The following is a 26,447-nucleotide window of genomic DNA, read 5'->3' on the forward strand; positions in this document are numbered from 1 at the left end:
TTCAAATTCATCTGTCAAGATTCAGTTCTACTCTTTGTATGTTTACTAGGCCTTCAATATAAACTAGGGAAAAAAAAAAACAAAAGAACCCTATGTATTTACATTTGAATATATGCCAAAATGTTAGCCTTGATATTTAGAGTTCATTATATATGTTTTATACAAGCATGTTTCTTATTTTACCATCAATATTTTATTATTAAAAATTAACAATGAAGGGCTCGATGAAGTTCAGAATCTTAGTTTCTCTGGCTCTTAATCATTTAGAAAAATATTTCATTATCTTTATCTCATAATATAAATATAAAATATATTATTTTATTTATAATATAAATTCAGATTTATTTTATATTTTATAAATCTGAATTATTAATATCTAGAGCTTTATATTTTGGAGAGTTTTATGGTTCTGACCCGTATCTTTATTTAGTCATTATAATATAAGGCTATTTCTATTTTAATTAGCAATACACGCTGCCATAGCTGATATTACTCCTATTGATGCTCTTTTTGCAACTACATAATCCTGGGAATAATAAAACTGTTGTATATGTGATTCTTTCCTTCTTTCTGTCAAAGATAGGGTTAAGATTGATCTAGTTGTGGGGGAAAGCCCTATGCTTTTGGGAAAACGCTGGCTTTGAAGTAGGCTAATTTGTAAGCTGTTCCTACCATTTAAAAAGATGTTTAAAAAATACCCTCTATTGTTCTTAATATTATGTATGCGTTAGGTATTCATATTATCTCAATTGCTGCTATATAGCCAGTCCAAAAGTAAGGTCTACTACCTAGTAGGAAATTTCTCCTTCTTCTCTTCCCATTTGACACATAACATGTATGATATTGTACATTACTATATACTATAATCAGTATTTAGTATTTGGATTATTTCCTCTGTGATCATGGCCTCCAGGTATCTTGTGATAATAAAATGAAGGTGGAAAGCAAGTCAGCCAAAAGAAGTTTAGAAGAGTTCATTGGATTTACGGGGGTAACCAACATAGTAGCATAAAAGACATGGTATTGAAACTAGGGTGCTTTCTGAAAGAAATGTGTGTTGTTTCTTCTAGGGGTTTTGTTAGGGTAATATTTTTTAATTTCTCCGTTTTTTATTAGAGGGGATTTCCTTTGGTCTTTTGCCCACCTGTTTTGCTCTTCTGATTTGAGACAAAGTGTGTTAATTCATTTACAAATGGTAAGCCTTTTGTTTGGATTTCTCAAGTGGGTAGAGAAAATTTCACCATTATAGAAAAAAATCCCTATTTATATCCACTTTCACTTAACAGTTGAATTAGTGTGAGTTGGACATCTGGATAGATGCATCTTTTCTGAAGAGTCCAACACTTCCTCTGAAGAACTGGTCAAGTTCTATACCTATGAGCTTCCACTTGGAGCCACTCACATTGAGGTATGTATGTCTCCAATAGCTCTATCAGGAATGAAGGTGATGTTTCCTTTTTCTTTAACTGATGCCATTTTTTTTTTGTTTTTATTTGGTTCAGAATTTAAGAAGGATGTGGTCTGGGCATAGTGGCTCAAGCCTATAATCTCAGCACATTGGGAGGCTGAGGTGAGTAGATCACTTGAGGTCAGGAGTTAGAGACTAGCTTAGCTAACATGATGAAACCTGGTCTCTACCAAAAATGCGAAAATGAATTGCTTGAACCTGGGAGGCTGAGGTTGCAGTGAGCCAAGATTGCACTACTGCATTCCAGCCTGGGTGACTGTGTGAGGCTCTGTCAGAAAGGAAAGAAAAAGAAGAAAGAAAGAAAGAAAGAAAGAAAGAAAGAAAGAAAGAAAGAAAGAAAGAAAGAAAGAAAGAAAGAAAGAAAGAAAGAAAGAAGAAAGAAGGAAGGAAGGAAGGAAAGAAGGAAGGAAGGAAGGAAGGAAGGAAGGAAGGAAGGAAGGAAGGAAGGAAGGAAGGAAAGAAGGAAGGAAGGAAGGAAGAAAGAGAGAGAGGAAGGAAAGAAGGAAGGAAGGAAGGAAGGAAGGAAGGAAGGAAGGAAGGAAGGAAGGGAAAGAAAGAAAGAAAGAAAGAAAGAAAGAAAGAAAGAAAGAAAGAAAGAAAGAAGGAAGAAAGAGAGAGAGGAAGGAAGGAAGGAAGGAAGGAAGGAAGGAAGGAAGGAAGGAAGGAAGGAAGGAAGGAAGGAAGGGAAAGAAGGAAGGGAAAGAAAGAAAGAAAGAAAGAAAGAAAGAAAGAAAGAAAGAAAGAAAGAAAGAAAGAAAGAAAGAAAGAAAGAAAGAAAGAAAGAAAAAGAAAGAAGGAAAGAAAGAAAGAGAGAGAGAGAAGGAAAGAAAGAAAGAAAGAAAGAAAAGAAAAAAGAAAAGAAAAGAAAAAAGAAAAGAAAAGAAAATTAAGAAGGGTTCTATGCTGTTCACAATAGCAAAGACTTGGAAGCAACCCAAATGCCTATCGATGATAGACTGGATAAAGAAAATGTGGCACATACACACCATGGAATATTACACAGCCATAAAAAGGATGAGTTCGTGTCCTTTGCAGGGACATGAGTGAAGCTGGAAACCATCATTCTCAGCAAACTATCAAAGGAACAGAAAAACAAACACAGCATGTTCTCACTCATAAGTGGGAGTTGAACAATGAGAACATATGGACAGAGGGAGGGCAACATCACACACCGGGGGATCTGTCAGGGGGTGCGGGGCTAGAGGAGAGGTAACATTAGGAGAAATACCTAATGTAGATGACAGGTTGATGGGTGCAGCAAACCATCATGGCACGTGTATACCTATGTAACAAACCTGCACATTCTGCTCATGTACCCCCAAACTTAATATATAATAAAAGAAAAAATAAAAACCAAAAACAAAGCAAAGTAAAACAAACCAAAACAAAACAAGGGTGTAATGCAGCCAATCCTTCAAATCCAGCTGTTTTGAAACTTTCTTCCCATTGGAAATATTTTTATTAGTATTTTCCATCAATATGATAGCTCAAACCATATACTTGAAAAGTGCTAGGTGTGGTGGCTTATGGGGAAGGATTATCTAAAGAAAGAGGGGAAGCAGCAGCAATTAGTCATATGAAGCATATGAGTGTAATTTTAGAATATTGTTTCTGGAGTTTCCAACCAATCAACTCAATAATTTGTTTTCTCTTGGTTTCTGGTGAGCTACAGACTGCCAGAAATCACTGGAGAAGTTTGTGATGGAGATGGATGTTCTCAAAATCTTGACAAAAATGCATGACTTTGGCAGGTGTACCCTACATTAGGTGATTAGAAAAAAAATGAATAATTTTTGTATATTATGTAAAAGAAAAAAAAGGTTAAAATAAACATTCTGTGGCCAGACACGGTGACTCAGACACGGGACTCATCTCAGCACTTCGGGAGGCTGAGGTGGACAGATCACCTGAGCTCAGGGGTTGCAGATCAGCCTGGGCAACATGATGAAATCCCGTCACTACCAAAAATATAAAAATTAACCTGGTATGGTGGCATGTGGTTATAGTTCCAGCTAGTCTGGAGGCTGAGGCAAGAGAATCGCTTGAGCCCGGGAAGCTCAAGCAGTGAGCCTAGATCGCACCACTGCACTCCAGCCATGGCAACAGGGCGAGACTCTGTCTCAAAAAAACAAACACACACACACACACACACAGAAAACAAAACAAAACAAAACAAAAGGAAACATTTTGTGAAAGAAAAAGACAATGAAATTATGACCAAATCCATCTATCCTTAGACAAAAAGAAGACATGCCACTAGTGAGCCTGGAACACTACTTAATATGGAGGTTACAGAGACCAGTATAGCATGAGTGTTAATCCATTAAGCTGGATGAGTATAATCGTCTTACTTCTACTTGAATATATCTTTAAAAAAACTACTTTAATAGTACCAATTTCCTACACTTAATTATAAGTTGTATTCTGTCTTGAAACCCTTCACTTAGCATGGGTATAGTATATAGAAAATACTAAAGAAATGCTCAAACAAACAAAGGAAAGGAAGAAGGAGGAAGGGAAGAGAGACAAAGGGAAGAAAGTAGGAGCAACGTATTTTAATACTTTTATTTAACATCTGGGTTACATAACACAAATATTAGTTGAAACACTATATAAAAATGAAATGATGAGTTGATGGGTGCTGACGAGTTGATGGGTGCAGCACACCAACATGGCACAAGTATACATACGTAAAAACCTGCACGTTATGCATATGTACGTACCCTAGAACTTAAAGTATTAAAAAAAAAAAGAAAAAGAAACCTAAATGTGAAGAGTGAAGCTATAAAGTTTTAAAAGAAGACACAGGAGAACAACTTTATTATATTAGAAATGGACAACAGTATTTTTAAAAGTACACAAAAAACTCTCATCATAAAGAAAGAAAAATAAATTACAGTGGAGACTGCAGTTGACCCTTGAACAAGTTTGGACCGTATGGGTCCACCTATATGCAAACTTTTTTTCAATAAATACATCGGAAACATTTTTGGAGATTTGCAACAAGTTGAAAAAACTTGCGAACACACAATGTAGTCTAAAAATATCAATAAAATTAAGAAAAAGATATGTCAGAAAATATGAGATGGAAATAACAAATTAACATCAAGGAGGGTTTGAAATCTCCTGAAATACATAAAATCATACGTTTGTATTTCGCTCGCTCTCTGAAATCTATTCAGCACAACCTGTTAGCCATTACAGTTTATATTTTTGAGATCTGGTACTTATTACAGCTGAAGAGCATGTGAAAAATATTTTAATATTAATTTGCAATGTATGTTTCTTTATTCATACTTTAACATGCCATAACATCTTGGTTTTATCTTTTTAAACATTTAAGAAAACAGTGAGCTTTCATTTTGGCTGTCAATATAATACATATTTCAGCAACACATTAGGAGATTTTTTTCTCTGTGAATTATCCGTAGAGATTAAAAATAAAAATACGGTGGCGTAGAAAAGCTGCCAAAGCACATTATATGACTGTTCCTGGCTCCCACTCTATTTTTTTCTCCATCCAAATGAAGCATTTTTCTGCCAAAGACATACAGGTGTGGAAGCAGATCTTTCAGTCTGTGAACTCTTGGGTTTACATCCGAAGGCTGTGTCTTATTTTAGAATATGTATTGATAGTTTATAAAAAAAAAAAAAAAAAAAAAGAGAGAGAGAAGTGGGATGTTCTTATGAAAATGAATAAGAAGGGAAGCAGATGTCACCCTTTTTGCATTATAGAAAATGTCAGTAGGATATATCTGGAACATAGCTACAGAGTTGTGCTTCAATATTTGTGATGCAATATTGGGTGCAGTGATCCAGATGCACATGTTGAGTGTTGAAAAATAGATCTTAAATACAATCTGTAAAACCTGCACAATATTGTACTAGTTCATAGTGATGTTTGGGAAAAAAAAATCAATACTTTTAAGTCACTTATGTTTTATGTTTTGCCAAGTGTAATTAATGTGATGTTATGGTATTTTTTATAAATAGCCTGAAAACATTTTATTCTAGTGAAAAGAAGGGGTTATTACAATAGATTATGACAGAAGGAATGAGAGACTATTCATATAAGAATCTCAAACTCATTTTTGGTTTATTTAGAAATGTGTTCTTATTGTTGGAAAAATATAGCAATTGAATTGTTCAGTAATAAATATTCAGATTCATTAAATTTTTAAATAATTGATTCAGTAGTCCTTGCCAGTGAATTGCTTTGTAAATAATGTTTTTCCATATGTTAAATCTAGCATTTTGGTTTTGAATGACAACTATGGGCCAACTAATTTGGGGAGAAACATGTGAAGTACAAAATGATCCACCACAGGAAGTGGTCTCCTTTCCTAATCTTTAGTTTAAAAATACTGTGACAGTTCAAAATAAAGATAAATTTGTTTACTGAATTGAAGTTATGTGCCTCAGCTTCACACTTGAGTGCCAACACTTACCTCAATTCACATTTTCATCTTAATGTTTTGCCCGTTGTCATTTGAGTACATGGAATTCTTTCCATCTTTCTGATCTCCTTCACACCCTCAGTGTGAAGATTAAGTCAGGTACACACTTAGTAACAATACAAATAAATAAAAGAGCAGTTCATGTACATATTACAACATAAGAACTATAGAAACAGATAATAGAAAAAAATTACTCGACTGAGACGATTGGAAGGTAGACTTAGTGGAAGTAATATTGAACTGGTGCCTGAAGAAAGATTTTACTTTATCAAAGATGTCAGCAAAATGTATTTCAGACAGAAGAAAGAGGATAAGTAAAGATGGAAAAGTGAAAATCACATTACATGTTGAATAAACGTCTCTCTTATTTTTAGGTAGTGGGGTAGAAGATTACATTGAAAATGCAAGATCTGAGTAGTGGAAGCAGTTAGTCAGATGCCAAGATAAACCGGTTTAAAACAGTTTGCCGCTTGTCCCTGCAAACTGTAGGGAGAAAAATAAAGTCACTCTATTTTCTTGTAAATTGCGGTAGCTCAGTAAACTATAGCAGTATTTGTAAAAACTGTCAAGGGTATTCATATAGCCACATTTGTACACTATTTCTGGAAACAATCCATTTAAAAGACAATAAATATGTTTATTGGAGTTACATTTTAACACTAGTCACTTGTCCAACTAATCTGCTATGTCTTTTATTAAACTCGAATGTAAAGAAAGTTCATTGCAAATAAAAACATAACAAAAGCATTTTTCATAAATGTGAGCATATATACTTAGATAGCATTTAGAAATGGCACTATCATAAGAAGAGTTACATCACATAGAAGAACAAAACTAATAGCAAAATAGAGTTAGGTAATTATCTTAATTATTTTAAAACATGTCATCTGTAAAATAATTCAGGTGTTTTTGACTATACATATTTAAGTAATTAAAGATTATTTCAGAAACAAAGTCCATTTTTTTGTTTTTCCACAGTGAAAATAAATCAACATCAAAGTACAGTGCTCACTAAAATGTATTATGTAGCAATGTATATGTCATTGCTATTTTCAATTTTATTAAAATGAACCCAGATTATCAATTTTCTTCATTTCTGACTCTTCTATCTTCAAGACATGAGCTTATGCAATTTATTTCATTTACTTTTAGTAAAATTATGTCCAAACTAACAAGCATGGATAGTTTTTAAAGCCCTAGTACAACCTGTTATACATTTACTTGGATACTTTATTGAAACATTATTTTGCAATACATCACTTATTACAATAATTTATAATATATTATTTTTCTTATTCCTAAATGTGTGCTATATTTTTCTTCTCCATATGAAGAAGATTTCTGATCTGATCGGGGGCTCTTCGACCTAAGGAGACTTATTTTTTTAAATGACATGGTGTTGTGGTGCTGAAATAGAGAATGCTTGAGGCACTGAAGAACAGCCATCTAAACAGGTTTCTGTTTGGGTAATTAGTCCCAAGTGGAAAGAGATGACAGATACATTAGGATAATGTAAGGATCGTTTATTACCAGGGCTAATTTTAAAGGTGTGACCAGAATGCAGGGAGACCTCAAGGGACAGTGAACTGAACATGTCTACATTAGTCGTTCTCAAACTCTCAGCTGTGTTCAGTTTTTACCGTCCCAGTATCTACAATCTTGCGCTTCGTGTTTCAAAGTAAATGCAAGAACGCTTTACCTTGCACAGTGCTTCTCATTGATCCTATCCTCAATAAGAGGTTGAGTTGAACTAGATTAATAAGACATATAAATCAGGAAGGATTGATTAAAAAGTAACTCACTTGAGGGTCTACTTAATATGTTACTTTTTTTAATAGCTAAAAAGATTTTTTATAAGTTATTACTTTATCCTGATAAGGTACAAAGCAAAATATTGCCTTGTGTGTTTGCACATTTGGCAGTTGAAACAATCATTAAAATATAAAAATAGTCACTGATATTGCCAGATACATATACGTATATGTGTAAGGAATATATAATATACCTTTTAAGGGACAGTAAAATTTCAGTTTTAATGCTCTAAGATTACTCCTAAATATGATCCTGCATGGAAAATTTTCAAGTGTAACTCAAGGTTCTGGCTCTAGAATCCTGTAAACTATTTGGCAAATTGTCTGCTGTCAAGAGACAATAAATACATACAACTTATTTATTATTAAAGTTTTATATTTTCTGTCTTGATATAATACTCCTTTTTGATTCAAATAGTATGTCTTCTAAATTTACTTTAGCTCTCATCAGACTTCTACTGTTTATATTGTTGTCCATTTGGTAAAGTAGATCTCCCAGTACTCTAGTCATTTCATGTTAAAATTCATTTACCATCCTTATAACAATTTATTCTACCTTTATGACTCATCAGCTTCCCCTGAGACTGATTTTACTATGTCTTTCTCTAAACTTACAACTGACAATGCTATTGATATAATTCTGAATGTTTATTTGTATCATTGATGTTTAGTAAGAACAATTTATTAACTTTCAGCTAATTAATGTTGGGTAAATACATGTCTTAATCACAGATTTATATTTATTTTATCATATAAAACTAAATTATTTTTAAGTGGATTTTTGAAGTAACCTGATGATTTGATACACATTTTTGCTCAATAAAAGCTTAATATAATGAGAAATTTAACGTGGAATTTGATAAATCATTTCAGTTTAAGGACATTTGGAATAATGCTATTCAGTTATCCCTTATAAATACCTATGCACGTTTTCTGAAACAGTTCACATATCCTAGGCATTGGAAAAATACTAAAATATGCTTTAGGTCAACTCAAGTAAAAAAAAATTCCAAGTATAGCCAAAGAGGAACACTTTCTCAGTAAATCAATCATTGAGTATAATTCCTTTGATATTTTATTTAAATTGTATTTAAGGAGTGCTTTTGGCAGTGGAGTCAGTGTTCAGGATGTTCAGGCATAAAGCAACATTGGTTAAGCAAAAATAACCCAACACAAATGGAAGAGCATATCATTTTCTTACTGTTCTCAAATTTCTTCTTTCCAATTAAGATTTCCTTTCCACGAAACATCTCATTTATATCCCTCCTCTTCTTCAGGTTCATGCTGCTGAGTGTCTTTGTGTTTTCTAGTTCTTCTCATATTTTAAATCCTTTCCTTAGGAAATGATCTCATATCAGCCATTTATTCATTCTCTTTCAAAAGGCTTTGTCCAATTAGAGGAATTACAGGCATAGGAAGAGATTGTTGGAGAAGCAACAAGATCTTTTCACACTCTTTAAAAATCACAATATGTGGACAGGTGCTTGCTGCACTAATGAAGAAAAAGTGGCCTTTTCCTGATGTATGAAAAGCTGTAAGTACAAGATCAGCATACGTGCAGCAATTATCTTCATTCCCCCATATGTGTGGATAGAGGAATGAAGGCTTTTGAAATCAGCAATTTCAATATCAGATATTGAGGTATTACTTCTGACCATGGTGAGTGCAATGAAAATGTAACACTTTAAAAAGAGTGTTGACACATTTATTACCTATATCAGAAATGATTGATCATTTGGGATGTTGAAGAAAGGTACTTGGGAAAGAGAGTACATGTGAAATATTAAAGTACTTGCAGCTTTCAACTTTCGTCAGGTAAAGACAGAAATCAGTATTTATTCCACAGCAGCGGGTGGTTAACAGAGGCTGGTCAGATGGAAGTGGGAGCCAAAGAATCAGAATGTAAGAAGTGAACAAGTGATTGACATGAGGATCAGAGGACTGCAGAAACAAGAAATAGGAAGCCAAAGACAGTCAAAGTGAGAGAATGATGCAAAGATGAATTGATAATGAGACTGTGTATACTCACAAGTCTCAGAAAATGTTCTGCGATTTCAGCTCACTTTTACCCAACTTTGTACTCACGAGAGTGTTAGACTCCTTCCCACCATCTCCAGTATTTTAATTGCTCTAGAACCAAAAATATGTAAGATAATTATGGGCTATATAAATATCTTTCCAAGAGCAGTAACTTGCAGAGCTGATAAGATTAATTATGTGGCAAGGCCTCAAAGTTATTTGTGGATGTTTAAGGGGATGGGGTGGAAGCCATAACAATTTCTGGGCTCCTCTATGAAGGAGATTATCTAAGTTACATTCTTCTTCCCCTGAAATATTCCTCAGTGTATCACTCTTAGGGCTGTGCACTTATAGTCAAAATTGAACATTATGAAGGGAGTGATGTTATGGCCTTCCAGTTGTCTAAATAAGAAAATAGAGAACACTTTATTTACAGTTAATAATGAGAAAAGTATGCTGTACCTAGACTAATACTTTATGCACATTCAATCTTTGGTAGATATTTAAAGAATCCATTTGAATTGGATTGGAGACAGGGCATATTAATGTGCATATACTCATAAATTCCCAAAAGGGATTTAAAAAAAAATAAGCCTAGACATTCATCACTAGAATGTAATATTTAGAATTTAGGCTTAGGTGAAAAGCATCTAGATTATACAGCAAACTACTTCCCTAATTTCTCTTGCCTTCTACCATTCCCACCTTTGATTGAAATAGATGGAGAAACAGAAATAATGAAGATTATTCGTTATCTCTAAATCATGAATAAGTTTTTAAATGTCTTATAGTTATTTACTGTTAAAGACATGGTCTCTTCATTCCAAGCTATTTCCATTTTCCATTTTTACCACATTAACTCAGTCAATGTGTAAGAAAGAACAGAATTGAATCTGGTTATTGTTTATTACCATATTTTTCAAACTGGTCTGAAAATTGATGAAACAACCTTTTTTTCCTTTAAACATATAATCATATACACTTTAGTTGTTTGCATTTGAGACATGTTTGAGACCATCCTGGCTGACACGGTGAAATCCTGTCTCTACTAAAAATACAAAAAATTAGCCTGGTGTGGTGGCGGGTGCCTGTAGTCCAAGCTACTTGGGAGACAGAGGCAGGGGAATGATGTGAACTCACGAGGCAGAGCTGGCAGTGAGTCAAGGTCGCGCCACTGCACTCCAGCCAGGGCGACAGAGCAAGACTCCATCTCAAAAAAAAAAAAAAAAAAAAAAGAAAGAAAAGAAAAAAAAAAGAACAATTAATTATGCTTGTAAATGGACACTGCCAGGATTAGCAAAATGAAAAACTTCTAATCTATTTGGAAGTGTTTGGTAACAAGTACAGTTTAAATTTGTGGCATTGTAACTCCGGGAGTCTTAGACATAAAGTTATTGACTATCTAGCATTATTTTGTTTTGTGGGGGAATAAGATGAGGGAGAGGAATAGTGAGAGGTAAGTTTAATGGTGTTCACAAGAAATTCCATAATTCTATGCAAAGGCTACATCTATTTCCAAAACGTACTCCAATTAAGAGGTGATTCTTTCTATCAAAGGAGTTATGAGATTTTTCCCAGAACCACAGTTCATAGAAGGTGCCTGTGACACAGAAAGCATGTTCTCTGTAGACACATAGAACAGAAAGTGTTGCAATGACAGTCACAGAGACAGATGTGGTGGTCTCCTCCTCCTCCTCCTCCTCCTCCTCCTCCTCCTCCTCCTCCTCCTCCTCCTCCTCCTCCTCCTCCTCCTCCTCCTCCTCCTCCTCCTTCTTCTTCTTCTTCTTCTTCTTCTTCTTCTTCTTCTTCAACTTATTCTTCTTCTTTTAAAGTGCAATGGTTCTTAGAGTCAACAAGTAAAGATAAGGAACAAACTATGGTCAAATGGTCAACAATAAACACCATAAAACAAAGTCCTGCAGTGTGCTTGGATGAGAACATAATGAGGCACACAGAATGGCAAGAAGCTGTGACAGTGCTGTTGCCATAATCAGGAGATGAACCTGTTTCTAAATTTCCAGAGCAATTTAGGATGTTACTATTTTGGCCAGTTAATTACTTTTAGTGTGTTTTCTTGGTTTAGAATATATTCAATAATTCTAAAAATATTTGGTGGAATTTCAGGAAATCACTTTTTTAGAATTTATGAATGTTAATAGGTATCACCAGTTTCTCAGTAAAGGGTAACTGGAGGCACATCAAGGTATACAAAAAATCATTTTTTTCCTTGTGGCACTTCTCTCTGTGGTGTACATCTGTATGAAGTACATGAGGGTATGCCCTAGTTTTTCGTTAAATATGGAATACCCAAATACCTAGCACAAGATCTGACTTCTGAGACACTTTTAGCATAATAAATTAGTGAATGATGAATGAATTGTCTGATAAAGGGCTAATGTTTCTTAATGAAATCTTGAGCTAGAAAACTTTTAAATGTATTATTAAATATAGATAATGTATCTTGTGAATTCTGTTAGGGCTGCTAAATTTACAATAAAAATATGGGATGTTCAATTACATCTGAACTTCAGATTTAAAAAAGCAAGTACACTTTTAGTACATGTATATACCAAATATGGCATAGGACATATTTATACTAAAATATTTTGTTTGTCTTAAATTCAAAATTAACTGGACTTTTCATATTATCTGGCAATCATAACCCAACCTATTATTTGATTAACAATTCTATTTGTAGTATTAAAATCAGGTAAATAGACTCTTTTGTTGAATGCTGCCTTTAAAAAGACTTCTTTCTGCGTGTTTGTTATATGTGTTAGAGTCCATCATTCAGGCATTGAAATACTTCTACACATACTTCTATTCTAGACTTTGGAGTTTCTTTTACATTATTATGAATACTTGCTTTCTCCACTCATGTTCTGGTGCTTAATACGCTATTAATTCTCATTTCGCTTTAGAAAAATATCATTCTTTGTTTGAACAAGATGGTGCACACCTGTGGTCCTAGATACTTGGGAGGCCAAGGCAGGAGGATCGCTTGAGTCCAAGAGGCAAAGATTGCAGTGAGCCAAGATCACGCCACTGGTCTCTAGCCTGAGGGACAGAGCAAGACTCTATCTCAGAAAAAAAGGAAAAAAAAAAAGGGGGGAATTACAGGGATTACAAGCTTCAATGTGCTTAGTTTTCAAATGAATACCTTCAGTTGCAAAGAAGTAAAGAGATTTACAGTAAGTTACAAGTCTAGTTAGTGAAAAAGGCACCAAAACAATGGCTCTCTAACTCACTAATAAGCAAAGGAACAAACAAACAAATCCCTAAAGTGAAATCAGAAGGCTGAAATAAGGGGTTTAATTAGTCCAATAAGATGATTGTTATATTTAAAGAGAAAAATAAAGAACATAAATACACTGAGCTTATGTTACATTCCATAATATGTTTTTCTTCATTTTAGCCTCTCAAAAATCCTATGAAATAATCATTATTCTTAGTTTACAACTTTCTCAAGAGGTTAAGAAAGTGTCATTTAAGATGTTTGAGAAATTATTTTTCAAAATGCATCATACCATCTGGGTCTATCTCTACTTCAAAATTGTCCTTTCTTCTATCAGAATTTGACATTCTAACACATCATCAGGCAAGACAGTATTAGGTTATCTGGGGGAGTATACTGACCTAAGATTACAGGTATTTGTCTGAATAGTTTTAGATGAAGAAAATACATATAATTTGACAGGAAAGACACCAGGGGAAATTGTTGCCTGGAGTAGATCTTAAGAAATATAGACATAAGAATAAACACTTTCCTGAGTGTCTGTGTTGCCAGTGTCACTGGCATTAGTTTTGGAAGCAGCTTCTACAACAATTTAATTTTCTTCTCATGGGTCTAAAGGGTTGTTCTACATGTGACTTCTTTTAAATCACTATTTCTTCTTTTCAATGAAGGTTTTTGGCTAAGTCAAGAGAAAATCAGATCATGTCACTTTCCTGCTTAAAATCTTGTAAGATTTCTCAAGTGTTAATGAGAAAATCTCTCTTTAAGGGTCAATTCTAACCACTTTCCACAGCCCAGAAATAAAGAATCCACAGTTACTCAACTCTTTTGATATTTATGACAATTGCAACATTTATCAAATCAATCTGGATCTCATACTAGGTTCCTTGAGGGCAGGAGCTTTGTCTTATTAATAATTGTATTTTTAGCATCTTGTGCATCCTAGTGGAAAGTAAGTGCTCAAATTAGTCTGTTGAATAAATATTACAAATGTGTTACACAACTTTTCATGCATAAATGGAGATGTATCTTTTTAAAATTTTTTAATAAAATTATTCATTTTCTTTTTTTATCTATCTTTCAAATAATGAAGATAGTACAGTTTATTTTATTTATTTATTTAATTTATTTATTTATTTATTTAGATGGAGTTTGGCTTTTGTAGCCCAGGCTGGAGTGCAATGGCATGATCTTGGCTCACTGCAACCTCTGACTCTTTGGTTCAAGTGATTCTCCTGCCTCAGTTTCCTGAGTAGCTGGGATTACAGGCATCCATCACCATGCCCAGTTAATTTTTGCATTTATAGTAGAGACTGGGTTTCCCCATGTTGGCCAGTCTCGTCTTGAATTCCTGACCTCAGGTGATCCACCTGCCTCAGCCTCCCATAGTGCTGGTATTACAGGCATGAGCCACGGTGCCTGGCCTATTTATTTTTTCTTAAACGTGCTTTCTATTTTTATAGACTTAGGGGGTACAGTGCAGATTTCTTACATGTATATATCAAGTAGTGGTGAAGTGTAAGCTTTCAGTGTACCCATCACCTGAAGAGTGAACATTCTACCCCATAGGTAATTTTTCAACCCTCAACTCTATACCGTCCTCCCATCTTTTGTAGTCTCCAATGTCTATCATTCTACTCTATATACTCTCTCTATATTCATGTGTACCCTTCGTTTAGGTCTTGCTTATAAGTAAAAACATGCAGTATTTGACTTTCTGTTTCTGAGTCATTTTACTTTGGATAATGGCCTCCAGTTCTATCCATGTTTCTGCAAAAGACGTGATTTCATTTTTTTATTTATTTTTGAGCAATATTCTATGGTATATGATTTATGTATACACACACATTACATTTTCTTTATCCAGTTATCCAGTTCTCCATTGATGGACACTCATGCTAATTCCATATTTTTGCTATTGTGACTAGTGTTGCTGTAAATATGCAAGCGCAGGTAATAGGTATCTTTTCTCTTCTAGTTTCTACACATACCTGAATAGAAAAGGGCTATTAATTAGGTATCAGAGGTATTAAATCCTCAAGTAAAAGTCATTTTGTGTCTCCTAGGTATCTCTAAACTAGCTGTTTAATACCCAGCAAAATCATCTAGAGTAATTTTATTACATATTCACATGAGTCATCAGTTTGAGATTTTCTTTACATACTTTTATTATTTAGAAATAATCTTAGGATGTGAGCTTTTTTTAATAAGACATTAGAATTTTGATAGGGAATATATTCAATATGTATTAATAGATTGGTTTGGATAACATTTACCTCTAAAACCATTAAGTCTTCCAGTCCGTGAATATGGGATGTGTTTCCATTTATCTATGTCTTCTTTCATTTATTTCAGCAATGTTTTATAGTTTTTACTTTACATGTCTCTTATCTCCTTGTCTATGTTAATTCTTAAATATTTTATTCTCTCTGATGCTATTGTAAAAGAAATTGTTTTTACAATTTTCTTTCAGATTGTTCATTGTTAGTGTATAAAAATGCAATTGATTTTTGTGTTTTGACTTTATTCTGCCATGTTGCTGAATTCAATGATCAATTATAATAGGTTTTTTAGTAGAATCTTTAGGATTTTCTGTATACAACATCACATAATCTATGAATAGGGAAAATTTTACTTCTTTCTAATTTGAAAGTTTTTATTAATGACATCAATGCCACACAAAATGATCCACAGATTCAATGCAATTCCTATTAAACTCTAATGACTTTTTTTTGTAGAAATACAAAAGCTCTTCCTAGAATTCATATGAAATCTCAAAGACTCCAAACAGCCAAAAAATATTGGAAAAGAAGGACAAAGCTGTAGGACTTACACTTTCTAATTTCAAAACATACTGCAAAGTTACAGTAATCAAAACAGTGTGATACTGTTATAAATACAGGTATATAGAACAATGCAATAGTATAGAAAGCCTAGAAAAAAATACCCTTATGTATAGGGTCAAATGATTTTTGACAAGGGTTGCAAGACCATTCAATGAAAAAAGAACAATCTTTTTAACAAATGGTGCTGGGAAAATTTAATATTCACATGAAAAAGAGTAAATATGAGCCCTTACCTAATATTATATATACAAAACTTAGCTCAAAATGGATTAAAGACCTAAGTGTAAGACCTAAAACTATAGAACTTTTAGAAGAAAACATATGGAAGGAGCTTCATGCAATTGGATTTGCCAGTTACTTCGTTGATATAACACTAAAGGCACACTTGACAAAAGGAAAAATTGACAAACATGACTCCATGAAAAGTTTTTTTAAAAGTGTGTGTATAAGGACATTATCAATAGAGTAAAGAGCAACCCAAAGAATGAGAGGAAATATCTATAAATAATATATCTGTTTAATATCCAGAATATGTGGAGAAATCCTCAAGAGGACAACAAAATAAATCAAACAACCCAATTCAAAAATGACCCAAAGATTTTAACATTTCTCCAAAGAAGATACACAAAAAGCCAATAAGTTCATGAAAAGATGTTCAATTTCACTAATCACTAGGAACATGCAAATGAAAACTACTACCTCACATCTAGTAGGAGTGTGTGAAAACAATAAAAATAAAACCTCAAAAATAACAAGTGTTGGCAAAGATATGGAGCAACTAGAACATTCATGCACTGTTGGTGGGAAAATGTAAGATGATACAGCTGCTACTGTGGCTAACAACAGTATGGAGGTCCTCAAGAAATTAAAAGTTGCATTATGATATAATTCAACAATCTCACTTTTGTGTATGTACTTAAAATAATTCAAAGCAGGATCTTGGAGAGATATTTGTATACCCATGTTCACAGTAATAGCAAGGGCTAAAATGTGGAAGCAATTCAATTGTCCACTGACAGAGAGTGGATAAACAAAATAGGAAACATATACAATGGGCTACTATTCAAACTTTCAAAGAAGAAAATTATGACTCATGCTATTATGTGAATGAACCTTCAGGATATTAAGTGAAATAAGTCAATCAGAAAAAGACAAATACTGCATGATTCTGCTTATATGAAGTAGATAGATTAGGCTAAATCATAGAGACAGAAAGTAGAATAGTAGCTGACAGAGCCTGGAGGGAAAGAAGAAAGAGAAGTTATTATTTAGTGGGAACAGAGTTTTGGTTTTACAGGATGAAAAGAATTATGGGAATGGATGATGGTGATGGTTGCACAACATGATGAATATATTTAATATCACTGCACTACATTAAAATGGTTAAGGTGTAAACTTTGTGTATTTTACCACAATAAAATAATATATTTTTAAAAAATAATGCTGCAATGGGTAACTTTGTTCAGACACATGTCCATATGTGACTATATCTAGAAGATAACTTCCTAGACATGGAATTGCTGGACCACATGAATGTGCATTTATAATTTTGATGAACATTGATAAATTTTCTTACAGTAATGTACCAGTTTTTAAAACACAAGTATGTTGTACATGTAAAATAAATTGAAAGTTTTGAATAACAATTTTAATTATTCTTCTCTTTATTCTATGTCTGTACAAAAATACCTGATGAATTCAAAGTTAGCATCTTCTTTTTACGCAACATATAAGCAACTGATGTTGTAGATAATGGCATTTATCTTTGTTTATGGTTTGGTATTTAAATGAATGATACTAAAGATATTAAATTATATTCAGCATTTTAAAGAATTGTAATAACATCACAGAATAGTGCATCTCAAAAGACAATGTGGCTATTTACAATCAGAGCCTAATATTGAATATGATGTGCCATATAATATAAATACAAATCTTAGTGGATAAATCTGCAATCGTTTCAGGTACTAAATTTCCACTCTGAAAAATTAGTGGCTGTTAAGAGAACTGGTTCTCTTCCAGTTCTGGGAGTTTTCAATTATTAAAAGATAGATCAAATCCTGTGATAATTTAGCATCAGCACATTTCTGATTGAAGGGTCTCTCCCATAAAGCATCTGACAAGGTCAAGAGGTTTCATTCCGTACTGTTTACTCACAATTGATTTCTTTCCTCACTTTGCATTTTCAAGCAATTAATATTTTTCCTGTACTAAATGCACTCTACTTGTTCCCTTTAACATGTTCTATATTTCAGAAGTGAAGAAGAGAGAAAAAAAGAAAATAAATATGTTGAAGTGGAGATGTGAGGATCCTGTTTATGGAAAGATACTTTAATTTCATATATCTAAATTAGTCAGATAATGTTATTAAATTACTTATGTAATTTCCTCGGTTCTCCTAGTTAATTCAGGTATATTTTCTTATTTGTAACTACTTAAACAGTTCATGGGTTATAACTTTGAAGCGACCTTGAATCTTCTTGTCTCTGTGCATTATTATTTTAAAAATTTTTTCAGGATCATGCACTTTTGGACTTCAGCAAACATTAACATCTGGAGGTGAAAGATCTAGAGGATAAAACACCCATAAGAAAAATTTCAAGGACAGGTAATTATTTAAAAAAATAAATGGAGGCTGGTGACTTTTACGGTGTCTGTCCTGCAGATAGAGCATGAACGTGAAAGATGAGAGAGGGGGAGAGGCAGAGACAGAGACTAAGATAAATATACATTTAATTCTATCCATTTGATCAAACAATATAAAAATTTTGACCAGAAAGGAAGTTTCATGTAACCTGTTCATCTATATTTCGATAAAAATCATATTTTCTTTTAGTAGTACAACAAATTTGAGGATATGTCTTTTGCCAATGACAGAAGGCAAGTAGGTGATTTTGTTCTACTATAATCCACTATTAAGAGAGAGTGTTAGAAATAAAGCCAGCACTATCTCTGTTTATTGTGATGTTTTCTATGAAAACCCCTGGATTGATTGGCAACAAAGCGACTTATGCAAAGATTATGAAAAATGTTTTGTACTATGAAACTGATTTCCATGATTAATAAAAAACACAATTAAATGCTTATATTTTTCTCTTGAATTAATGTTTTCTTTCAAATATTCAATGCTATTATTTAGTACATGTATATTAGTTTGTTTTCACACTGCAGATAAAGATATACCTAAGACTAAACAATTTACAAAAGAAAGAGGTCTATTGGACTTACAATTCCACATGGCTGGGGAGACCTCACAATCATGGCAGAAGTTGAAAGGCCCGTCTCACATGACGGCAGACAAGAGAAGAGAGATTGTGCAGGGAAACTTCCCTTTTTTAAAAAACCATCCGATCTTGTGAGACTCATTCATTGTCACGAGAACAGTGCAGGAAACAACTGCTCCCATAATTCAATTATCTCTTACCAGGTTCCTTCCATGACATGTGGGAATTGTGAGAATTACAATTCAAGATGAGATTTGGGTGGGGACAAAACCAAGCCATATAATTCTGCCCCCGACCCCTCCCATATCTCATATTCTCACGTTTCTAAATTAATCGTGCCTTCCCAACAGTCCCCCATAGTCTTAACTCATTTCAGCATTAACTCAAAAGTCCACCTTTCAATGTCTCATCTGAGACAAGGCAAGTCCCTCTGCCTGTGAACCTGTAAAATCAAAAGCAAGTTAGTTACTTCCTAGATACAATGGGGATACAGGAATTGGGTAAATACAGTCATTCTAAATGTGAGAAATTGGCCAATACAAAGGGGCTACAGGACCCATGCAAGTCTGAAATCCAGAGGGGGAGTCAAATCCTAAAGATCCAAAATAATCTCTTTTGACTCCATGTCTCACATCCAGGTCATGCGGATGCAAGAGGTAAGTTCACATGGTCTTGGGCATATCTGCCCCTGTGGCTTTGTAGAGTACAGCCTCCCTCCTGGCTGCTTTCAGGCACTGGTGTTGAGTGTCTGTGGCTTTTCCAGTGCATGCTGCAAGCTGTTGGTGAATCTACCATTCTGGGGTCTGGAGAAGGTGGCCCTCTTCTCACAGCTCCACTAGGTAGTGTTCCAATAGGGACTCTGTGTAGGGGCTCTGGCCCCACATTTCCCTTCTGCAGTTTCCTAGCAGAGGTTCTCCATGAGGTCCTGCCCCCGCAGCAAACTTTTGTCTGGCCATCCAGGCATTTCCATATGTCCTCTAAAATCTAGGCAGAGGTTCCCAAGCCTCAATTCTTGACTTCTGTGGCTTGCAGGCTCAACACCATGTGGAAGCTGCCACAGCTTGAAAGCTTGCACTGTCTGAAGCCATGGCCTGAGCTCTATGTTGGCCCCTTTTGGCTGGAGTGGCTGGGATGCAGGGCATCAGGTCCCTAAGCTGCACACAGCAGGGGGATTCTGGGTCCAGTCCAGGCAAAAACTTTTTCCTTCTAGGCCTCCTGGCCTGTGATGGGAGGGGCGGACATAAAGACCTCTAACATGCTCTGGAGACATTTCCTCCATTGTTTTGGGGATTAACATTGTCTCCTCATTACTTCTGAAAATTTCTACAGCCAGCCTGAATTTCTCCTCAGAAAAATGGATTTTCTTTTCTATTACATTGTCAGACTGTAAACTTTCCAAACATTTATGCTGTATTTCCTTTTAAAAACTGAATGATTTTAACAACCTCCGAGTCACCTCTTGAATGCTTTGCTGCTTAGAAATTTCTTCTACCAGATACTCTAAATTATCTCTTTCAAGTTCAAAATTCCACAGTTTTTAGGGCAGCGTCAAAATGGCATCAGCCTCTTTGCTAAAACATAACAAGAGTCACCTTTGCTCCACTTCCCAACAAGTTCCTCATCTCCATCTGAGATCACCTCAGCCTGGATTTCATTGTCTATATCATTATCAGCATGTGGCCAAAGCCATTCAACAAGTTTTTAGGGAGATACAAACTTTCCCACGTTTTCCTGTCTTTTCTGAGCCCTCCAAACTTTTCCAACCTTTGCTTGTTACCCAGTTCCAAAGTTGCTTCCACATTTTCTGCCTTTTTTTTTTTTGAAACGGAGTCTCACTCTGTCACCAGGCTGGAGTGCAGTGGTGTGATCTCACCTCACTGCAACCTCCACCTCCTGGGTTCAAGAGATTCTCCTGCTTCAGACTCCCAAGTAGCTGGGACTATAGGTGCGTGCCACCACGCCCGAGTAATTTTTTTGTACTTTTAGTCAAGTTGGGATTTCACCATGCTAGCCAGGATGGTCTTGATCTTCTGATCTCGTGATCTGCCCACTTTGGCCTCCCAAAGTTTTCAGGTATCTTTTCAGCAGCACTTCACTCTACTGGTACCAGTTTACTGTATTAGTCCATTTTCACACTGCTGATAATGATGTACCTGGGACTGGGCAATTCACGATAGAAAGAGGTTTAATGGACTTACAGTTTCATGTGGCTGGGGAGGCCTCCCAATCACAGCAGAAGGTGAAAGCCATGTCTCACATGATGGCAGAGAAGAGAGCTTGTGCAGGGAAACTCCCCTGTTTTGAAACCATAAGATCTCGTGAGACTGATTTACTAGCACAAGAACAGTGCAGGAAAGATCTGCCCTCACAATTCAATCACCTCCCACTGGGTTCCTCCCAGGACATGTGGGAATTGTGAGAGTTACAGTTCAAGATGAGATTCGGGTGAGGATACAGCCAAACCATGTCAACATGCACGTGGAATGTTTATAAAAATTTGCTTTTAAGAATGAACATATTTTTATTACAATAATTATATTTTATTCAGATGTTGACCTACTTGAATAGCCAGTTATTTTTATGTTTAACAGATATAGTACATTTTAAAAAGTTTATGGTACATTATTTTTGGTATTTTAACATAATAGGGTTGGCTCATTTTTCTCTTTTTCAACCTGTGGGTACAATTGTTACTAGCCACAGAAGAATTAGAGGAAATTCATATATTAAGGAAACATTTTTGAACATTTTTTTGTATGTTTTATTGTATTTGCTTTGTATCTTAGGTGTCAGTGTGTCTCCAAGTGAGGCCCTGACTTAATACCCTCTATCACTTTCCTGGAACTCCTGAAGGCTTATTTATCATCTCACAGGGTAGAGTATTGAGACACACAGTGATCATTATATTTTTACAGGAATTGGGATAGAAAACTTCTCAGTGGAATCTGTAGAGGTCACTTAAGTCCTCTGCTCTCATATTCCCACATTCATCCAGATTACTCTTTTTCTTCTGAGAATGACAATTATTATTATCCTCACAGACGTCAATGCTCACTATTGCTTATAAAATATGTATATTTTTATCATGGAAGTAGGGTTGAAAACTTTTATTGGAATGTAATCGCCATTATAATAAAAAGTAGAGTAAACCATCAAAAGAAAACACATGTACAAACACCAACACAAGTGTGCCCCACAAAAGCACACACCAGTATTCTTGATTCTAATTAGCAACTAAAAGAACTTATGCTTCTGGGACATCCACCATTCTGTGAAGTCGGTAGGATTGCCATGCTTTAATTAACGTTTTAGGACGGAGTCAGGTATAAAAACAGTCCACAGATTCTAATGCTTTTCATGTGCATGCAGCTTTAACTGCTTTAATACTGTCTTTTGCTGAAAATAGCCTCCCACTTCTTTTTCTCAGTATTTACCTTGTAAAAGAGAGAACAGAAAGCATTTCTACAGAACAGAGTGGGTGTTAGAGAGAAGAAATAAGTGATGCATAGAAGGTGGAAAATACTTAGGCAAGCAAATGATTGGATCAATGCCTGGGACTGTGAGGGCCCTCCTGGAGGTTAATATGAATAAGGTGTTATGCTTCATTGACTAAGTTTACCTAATTCTTTTATACATCAATATTGCTTTTTATGATGCTATTGCCTAACTTTGTTGCAATTTGCTATCTAATCTATAATGTCATTATTGCCTCAACAGTCATTGGGAAAGCCGCAGGAGAATGCTCTGATTAAACCTTAATTATTACATTGCTTGTTGTATGTACAGTGAGAATATATACTCTCTACCACCACTATTGCTCTAGTATCTTACGTCAAAGCAGTAGTTAAAGACACCACATCTGTTTAAAAGCAAATCTGCTATGTAGTTCTCATAATTAACTTCAAAAATCATAGAGAATTTTTATCCCTTCTTATGTAGCATCAAGGGAAGCACTTGGTTAACCTCATATATTACATATTGCCACAGACAATAGAAACTTCCTAAATGAAAAATGTTCTGGTTTGTTTTAGGATATAGCTAAAAGCTTGATTTTGTATTCTGTTGGTTTCTATAGCTAAAAGCCGCATTAACGTGGCTGAAATACTTTGAAGTAAGCAGAGATAAAACAAATCAGCAGGTATTTAAACTGAGGGCTATGAGGTGGAAAAATCACCACTTTCCCTTCAGGTAGAGGCCCGAAGATATATCTTTGCTAATGAGGTTTCATGCTGTCTTACTGTATCCTTAATCATTTAAAATGCAAATCCCAAAGAATGAAGAAAGAGCCATCAAATATATGAGAAAGTGGCTGATTTTTTAATAAATGATTATGCCATCTGCTTCTCTCATCATTCTCCCGACTGTGAAATTCCACGTATGAAATTTCATGAAGTTGTGAAACTTCTTTTCTTACCCTTTATATGTACTATAAACAACACACATCAGAAGTCAGCAAATGGAACACCATTTCTCTGTTTCTTTGCAATCTCCTGTCAATTCAGAGAGTTTGTTCATATGCTCATGCACACAAGAAGGTAAAAATTACCTTTCATGAACAGTTGGCATCCTTCTACTTATGAGTTATATTATTTTTATCATAGTGATTTCTGAATGAACAAGATGTTTATAAAGAATTATTTCAAAGTGACCTACTTTAGATAGCTGTAATACCCGTAGAGACAAGCCGTGCCTGCAAAATTTTTCAGGTAATTTCATGTGAAATCAAGAATGAAGAAAGAGGGTTTTGTTTTTGTTTTCAGAAAAAAATGTTTTTTTTTTTTCCTCAAGGAGAACTCAGGGTTGACTTACGCACCACTTTCAATGTCAACTGTCTCCACAATATTTCATTTAAGCAGTTTCCTTTTCTTCCTCCTCCCCCTCCTCTTCCTCCTCCTCCTCCACCACCTCCTCCTCCTCCTCCTTCTTCGTTTTCAAATTCACTCTTGCTTTAATCCATGCTGCAGCCTACTTCTGTCTTTTCACTTTGCACTTAACCAGATACTTTTAGGTCTGTTTTGAGGCACCTATTGCCTCCCTGCTGCCCTTACCTTGAACTGTGAGCTGCTGTCCTTTCTGTCCCCATTCTGACCCCTGAGAGGGCTGAGAAGGCTGCCTTTACTGTCACTGGCAAATCCTTAATTCCTCTCAATTTCATTAACACGTTCAACAACAAAGGCAAAGTATTATGAAGCAAACAAACAACTATAAAACCATTTCTGAAGTTGAAAAGGAGGAGCTAAACCCTGAGTTTTCACATATGGTGGCTTTTTTATCTGACTACAAAGTCCAACTTTTCCTTCTTTAGAGACTGAGTTTTTAATGAACTATTTCTTGGTTTTGAAATCCTGAAGACTCACTTGTGCCTGACCTTTCATATTTTCACAATATATACTTATACAAGTGATTGAATTTGTATTTAAATTTTACTATGCTTTGTCCCAACACAAAACATTGAGTTTTTTTTTTCTATATGTCATTTGTTAATATGTTAATGAACTCTTTAAGAGAAAGATCACTTGTAACCAACTATGTTTTTTGGGCCAACAGTGTGATTCTAAGTTTTCAGATAAGAAAAAGTCTCAAATAGCTATTTTGGATCAGGTGGAATCCATAGTTTTTGAAATGCTCAAACAAAATCAAAGATGGGATGATACACTTGAGGCTGGATAAAGTATGTAAGACTGAGATCATTAAGTCATGTACAAGATGAACTTGGAATTTATTTTTATAAATATGGACATTTATTAAAACATTTAAAATAAGGAAATGTCTATCATATATGCAATACAGAATAATCTGTTATCATGCAATGTAGAAGAGAGAATTGACAACAATGAGTCTGGAGGCAGATTAAAAAGATCTTTAGGTCAGAGGGGTGAGAATGATGACTGTGTTAAAACTGTGGCAATGGCTGGGATGGAGAATTTCTTAAGCAAAAGTAGAGAGGAGAGTTTGATTTAAAATATTCAGAATGTAAATAATATTATTCTTAAATTTTCAAATAAAAAAAAGACTGAAAAAATTCCCATTTGCAGTGCTGCCCTGTGATGCCTAAATAAGTATTCAAGGCAACGTACAGTGTTTTCTTTTTTTTTTTTTTTTCTTTTTTTTTTTTTTGAGAGGAGTCTCGCTCTGTCGCCCAGGCTGGAGTGCAGTGTCCGGATCTCAGCTCACTGCAAGCTCCGCCTCCCAGGTTCACGCCATTCTCCTGCCTCAGCCTCCCGAGTAGCTGGGACCACAGGCGCCTGCCACCTCGCCCGGCTAGTTTTTTGTATTTTTAGTAGAGACGGGGTTTCACCATGTTAGCCAGGATGGTCTCGATCTCCTGACCTCGTGATCCGCCCGTCTCGGCCTGTACAGTGTTTTCTTTTACCTGGTGTTTAAATCACATTATATTTGTGTTCAACATTATTTTATGCAAACTGGCTTTTAACATTCTGGGTAAATGACAATAAAATAAATCTGACTTTCCCCAACTTATATTAATGCTTTACATTATTTTAAATATGTAAATAAGTAATAAGTGTAAAGTAATAGACATGTGGGTGTTGGGAGTCTATTTGACTTTTTATCAGTATTCCTGAATTAAAATAAGAAGATTTGTTCTATGAAGGTTATTTATTTATTTATTTATTTTTGTCTTTCACAACAAGTACATTTTTGCGTCTTAAAAATTAATTTGATAAATAATGTTTGAATATTAAAATAGCAACTGATTTAAATGTTTCTAAGAAGTAGATAAAGTTCATTATCACAAACAAACAACTGTGTAGTTTATAAATTGCTGTTTTCAATCTGGTTGTTCATTGATTTTTGTCATATAACCCCAATACGATTTTTCTTCTGAATTTGAAAACTTTGATCACTGATTTATAATAAAAGCTCAGAATTCTATAAAGTAAGTTATGGGAAGTAATAAGAAAAAAATCTATGTATCACTTATTTCTTAGTTAGAAAATTGCGGAATGGCTTTAAGCTACTCTGTAGGATGCCAGAAGAAGAAGAAGAAGAAAAAAGACTGAAATTTCAGTGGTTTTCATGTTTCAATAAGCAGATAACAGTTTTTTCTTTAGACTAATTTGTGAATATGTATATTCAATCAATTGCAACTTAGTGTCACAGAATATGGCATTATACTGGGCACTATGGAGGGCTTGTAGTGTAGTAAGGGACACAAAATAACTATTTAACAAATAGACTGACATATGCTGTAAGAAGCTCCAAATTGTATCTGTAAAATTCCAGAGGAAAAATAAACCACAGGATGATTGGAAAAGCAATCTAGGGGAGGTGACATTAGAGTCAATTTATGAAGGATGAACTCATGCCAGTAGGAGGAGTTGGAGAAGAAAAGACATTCTAGCTAGAGAGCAACATGAGAAAATGT

Source organism: Chlorocebus sabaeus, chromosome 7, assembly GCF_047675955.1.
Source record: "Chlorocebus sabaeus isolate Y175 chromosome 7, mChlSab1.0.hap1, whole genome shotgun sequence".
Lineage (NCBI taxonomy): Eukaryota > Metazoa > Chordata > Mammalia > Primates > Cercopithecidae > Chlorocebus > Chlorocebus sabaeus.